Here is a 5,879-nt window from a genome sequence, read left to right as displayed (position 1 = left end):
GCCGTCCCGGGCCTTCCGGCTCTCTCCTCATCAGCTCCTCCCAGATAACCAACCCCTTAACGAACCAGCTCACCAGCAGCAGCTTCTGCCAGCTCCCCAGCACTCAGAAACCACATCGACGACTGCGACACAAGGCTGCCCTTCCCCAGCTGGACACGGGATGGTCATCTGAGAGATTTCCAGAAGACGTAGCATTGGTTTATTTTGATGTTTGGGGGGTTTATCACAGTTACCACTGCAAATAAGGCAGCTTCACACGACAGCAGTTAGATGAGTCCTCGCTGGATGCTTCTGCCTTTTCCCTGCGCGCCCATGACACCAAGGCGAGCAGCCCGCTCCTCTGGGGCTGGCACGTGACTCCTGGCCCGACTTTATCACCTTCTTTCCCTTCGTGTTACCAGCTCTGACCGTCACCTGATGAACATCAGGACACTTTAAGGCAGCATCCGCCGATGGCAGGAGAGCTGCGTGCTGGGAATTTAAACAATATTAGTGATTTCTCCTTGTGTGCATTAACAAAAAAAAACTTCCTTGCAAGGAACTCTGATAAAATACAGATTACAGTCACTAGATACCTTAAATATATAGCAATTAAGGAAGAAATCACAGTTACAAACTGCAAGTCAAGAAGAGCAAATCTTCAACCCCAAAAGCCCAGGTGAAGCATGCAGAGGACTCCTTCGCTCTGCTAACAAGGCCTGGGCTCGCCTCCTCCTCTTCATCCAAGATGGTTTTTTGCACACAATTGTCCTTTGCTCATCCCACCCCAGGCTGCCCGCACTGCCACGGGTCTGCTCTGGGGAGCAGGGACTTCCAGCTTGCAAGGAACTAATCTGCCCAGCTACAGGAGCTGCCTCCTGCCTGCACATTTGTCTGACACAATTAAGTTACTTAAAGCTGAAATACATTGCTGCAAGGCGTGCAGCCTTCCAGAGCCCTTTTCCCCCTGGACCTTGCCTGCTGACAGTGCCTGCAGATGCTATAGCTCCTCTTCTCCTGAGTCACCTCAATTAACCCCTCTCGCTGCTCTCACTGTCAAATTCAGCTTCGCCAGGAACGGATGTGACCCCCAACCGCCTCCTTTCAGACCACCCTGGACCCAGCTCAGTGCTCAGCACCCACTGAACTACCCACCCCAGGAACTACGTGGGTGCAGCTGAGGGGGTGTTTGTCCTCCTTGGCCACCACTGCCCCAGGTCCAGGGGTGATCTCACACACTTCCTTTGAGAAGAGAACGGCCAAGTTCAGGCTGTTGTAAAGCCATATTTTGCTTAGTACAGAAATCATAGCACAGGTGATAACACATCTGCAACCGCCTCCATCTCTCCACACAGGGACATCGTGGGACCAGCTGCAGAGCTTGGACCTCTAGGGAGGTTTACCTGCTAAGGAGGCAAATACACAGGGCTGATCTCAATGCAAAATGCATCTTTTTTTGGTAGCAAATACACAACCCAATTTCTTTACACCAAGTGTAGCCATGGTGTAACTGGGTACTCTTGTCAATGTACAGAAGGAGCTGCAGCTTCTCCTCACCATGGGCACTGGGCAGAGTTATCAAAGCTCAGTCTGAGGTAAGATGGATGTGGTTCAGAAGTCACCCTTTCTTTTTCTCATTTAGAGCAGTCACTCTTACACCAGGAGGGAAGAAAGAACAAAAGCGTGGAGATGCTACCAGCAGCAGCACTGGTGTGAAATCAATCCATAATTCAATACCAAAACGCTGGGAACCACATCCTCCCCCAGCAAGGTGCTGGCAAGGGGCAAAGAAGTGTTCTGCATCTGCTGGAAGCCAGCTTTGGGGCACACATAACCTCTGAAAAAGGTCTTCACCCTTTGGGGCAGCACAAGTGTCCCACCCGGGTTTCTCTCGGAGCGAGCGGGAGCATTTCGTAAACTGCACTAATAATACGCCAAGATGAGAAATGTGTTCAAAGGGAGACTTTGGACCTCCACGAGAAGTGGAAGAAGGACCAAGGGGGTTCATATCGCTGCAAGACAAGAAGCAAGGTCAGACCCTGAGCCCCACCTCAGAGCAGGACTTGATCCTCCAACACATCCCATGGAGCACAGGACCCTCTGTGTCACTGGATAATCCCCCGGCTGCACCGGCGCTTCCATGAGGACCACAAGAGCCCCTCCCTGCCCAGCTCCTCCAGAGCACACCTCCCTCCACGGCAGTTAAGATGAACAAAAGCCAACAACCACAGGAGCAACTCTCTTTAAATCCTTTCAAGACAAAACTGGTTGCTGAAGGGGCTCATGCCCATCTTCTCAGCTGTTTGAGCAGGAGGTGATGCTCTCCACTGACACAGCGGAGTCCACTGTGCCCAGGCAGTGAGAGACTGTGTCTATCGCTTTTTTTCCTTTTCATTTTTTAAGAAGAGAGAGAGAGGACAGATTTGCTTTGGAGAGTTTTAGGCTGTTTTATGTTTAAGCCTGTGGAGAAAATCTGGAATGAAAACTTTCATCAGTTATTCCAGCAGGTGCCCAGAGCAGCTCCTTTTAAGATTCAGCTCCTGCACTGGAGGAGCAAAGGGACAGACACGTTAACAAAGGCTTCTTTTATCCACAGTGTTAATAAACACTTACCGAAAGTGTTAATAAAAAGAAGCTTTACAGAGCCTGAGCTAAGCCCCCTGTCTATCTCAGCTCATTGCATTTTCAAGCTTGGAGATAAAGTAAAGCCCCAACATCACAGAGTCCATTCCCAATACACTTTCCTAATTTTGCAGCTACTCTAAATAAACATATTTAAATGCAGACTCTATTCATCACACTCAGCAAAGTATCTTTCTTCCTCCCTCATTCACTTTAAAGGCTGTGCAGAGGAGGGAAGAAAGCCTTCTGACAGTCTGAAGCCAGCAAGTCCCGGTTCTCTCATTGCTCCCAAGCTTGGTTCCAGGTTTAATAAAAGGTGTTTAGTCTCCTTCCTTAATAAGTGGAATTACCATAGCAGAAACTCCAGCAGGGAAGAGGGACAGCATGAAGCATGAGTAATCACAACTGGTTTCAGGCAGGTTTTACCATTTGGGTCCTGTTTCAAGGTTATGATGACATAGTGCTACGGGCTAATTTGGAGTTACCATAACTCTTGCCAGACAAGGAGCTGAAAGTCACAACGTGCTACAAGCAGGGAGAGCTGCTGGGATAGAGCGAGGAAAACGCCTTCCGAGCTGGGAAGAGGTGTTTCCAGCTCCGTAAGTTTTATTCCCTTATTTTATAAGGTAGCCTTGCGCTTGCTCTGCTACACTTTGCACAGGACACGGCGAGGCATTTACCTCCAGCTCGCGTCGGGTGACTAATTCCCCCTTTGAGAACTTGTTTTGCCTTTGCTTTTATCCAGCACCAGCCAAACTGCCTTGCAGATACTGCACCGAGACAAAATTTATTGGCAAATCCACAGAGGAGAAGTTGAGCTTTCAAAGCGGGAACTGATACGGGTCAGAGCACATCACAGAACGAGACCTGGGCGAAGAAAGCCGCCACTCATCCCTGGGAATGGGGAACTGCAGCAGATCTGCTGTCATCTGCCGAGAGCTGCTGAGCCGGAGCAGACAGCAGCAGGACACATCTCAGTGCCTGGAAGCTGTCCCCCAAACCAACCTTTCTCCATCAACCACAGCCATGGCATAAATTTGGAGGCCTTAAACCACCGCCACGGATGCAGAGCAGAGGCAGAGCCCACCCACAGCCCCCACCTGCCCCTCACCTTCGCTTCAGACCCCTGAGCCTGCAGCAGGTGAACGACTCCAGTCAGGGCTGCGCCCCAGCTTTTCCCTTCTCTCGCCTCAGTCCCCGCATCTCTGCTGCTGACGGACGCTGCAGCTCCATCCAGTCCTGGCTCCTGCCTCAGCCACGAGGCATTGCAGGTCTTTATTTCCAGCAATAGCTCGCCTTCAAAAGGAAAAATGTTTCCACTAAGCGGCACAAGTTCAGTAACGACAAATAAACAGTGGCATAAAGCCTAAGCCAATTCTCCAGAAACGCCACAGTAAACACCAGGCCATGCAGTGCAGTGGGACAGGTAACAGCCCTGCCCCACCAAACAGACAAATCCTCTTTCAACAGGCAAAATCCTTAGAAGCGTGATGGAAAGGATGGAGGCAGCCAGGCACGAGGTTTTGGGGCATCCCATGCAGTGCTCTCCATCTCAGCCACAGCTTAGGCACTAAGCTAAGACCAAGAAGACCAAGTCTGAGCTGAAATGCTAAATCCAAACTGCTAAGGAGCAGGGTCAGAGCTGAGCCCCGCCCCAGCAGCACCACAGCCAGGATGGTCTCACAAGGCAGAGTCCTCGGGTTTAGGCTGGCAAAACCAAGCCTGATCCCAAGTCAAAGGGATGCTCAAAACCCCGGAGTTTCCTCCGTACCCAGCGGGTCAGCCAGCAGAGGATTGTTGACACTTCTACCCTGACTATTTCCCAACTCTTGAGGGCTTTGTAATGACTGGTTTGGTATTGCAGGAGGAGGAGCAGTGCCTCCTCTTCCACCAGCTCTGCTGCTGAAGAGAAGATCTGCAGAAGGGGCACCCAAGTCCCAGCTGCAGAAGGGCATCCAAAATCCCACCAAAGCCAGGGCAGCTGCAGGCACCCCACGCAACCCTGGCAACGCAGAGAGGCCCTTCTTTGATACGGCCAACATTGCACACACCACTAAATATACAAATATATATGTACGTAATACCAGGTAATACAGGTGACTGATGTCAGCCCTAAGGCAAGGGCCAACTAGCTCACATATGTACAGGAGGTCCCTAAGAGGGATCACAAAGTGATGGGTGGTGGAACAGAGAGAGGAAGGCATTGATTCCCCAACCCACAAGCTTCAACTGCACACCCTCTGGAAAGCTTTTAAGGGGTTTGTTAACCAAAACCTGATGACAGCGGCTGCTCCAGGCACTCCCTGACACCAAACTGGGGCGCTGGGGGGAAAGGTCCCCTCCTGAGCACGACAGAACCATCGCTCCCTCCACCCCACCCCAAAACCCACCTTCTGCAGGGAGGCCAGCAGAGCCCTTGCACTTGATTGCCCCTCCAGAGATCAGTTTATTTTTCATTTTAAACAGACTGAAAAGAAACAAGCAAGATGTGAAAAGGATGGGAAGATCCAAATGCGAGGCGTCAGCTGCTAATCCATGTAAAAGGGCACGCTGTCAACAACTTACTGTAAGCTTCCAGAAGGAATAAAAAATAAAAAATAAAATTGTTCAGAATAAAATAGTTAAGCCCAGACAAATGTGTGTCATTCATTATCTGGAGTCAAGCTTGGATTTCTCAACAACACAGCCAAGCCAAAGCAAGCACATTAATAAAAAATCATCTTTTACAGTGAGCTCCACGGCAGGCGTGCAGCCTGCCCTTGAAGGGAGCAAGGCTGGAGGCAGGTGGAGGCTCTGTTTGCTTTTCTCCGATAACAAGTATTTAGTTTTCTACATCATTCCGCTTTGTCGTAGCTCGAAACGCGGCCGAGCAGCCCGGCTCCACCTCCCCATCTGCTCCCTGCGCCAGCTGGCCCCGTGGCGAGGGGATGCTGGGCAGGACGCGGCGATGCCACCCAGTCCCCCCCCCTAAACTCGAACGGGGAGGACCCTCAGCCCTGCCCAGGAATTACAGGGGCATCACTGGAAAACTCCCCGAGCCAGATCCGAACCTGACGTGGTGATTCGGGGAGAGGGGAACGTCGGGAGGTGGGATGGTTGTGCTGTCGCCCAAGTCACCCGGGGAGCTTAAAAATACAGCAAATCCCCCCGAATCCTCACCCAAGCACTAGGATTGGGAAAAAAACCCAACTGGCTGTGGCAGGGAAGGGCAGAGCACGAGCTGGGGAGGCTCCAGCGAAGACGACTCCTGCACTGGCCCAAAGAGAGCAAACGCCCAG

Source organism: Apaloderma vittatum, unplaced genomic scaffold, assembly GCF_000703405.1.
Source record: "Apaloderma vittatum isolate BGI_N311 unplaced genomic scaffold, ASM70340v1 scaffold3761, whole genome shotgun sequence".
Lineage (NCBI taxonomy): Eukaryota > Metazoa > Chordata > Aves > Trogoniformes > Trogonidae > Apaloderma > Apaloderma vittatum.
This window is presented reverse-complemented; position numbering follows the sequence as displayed.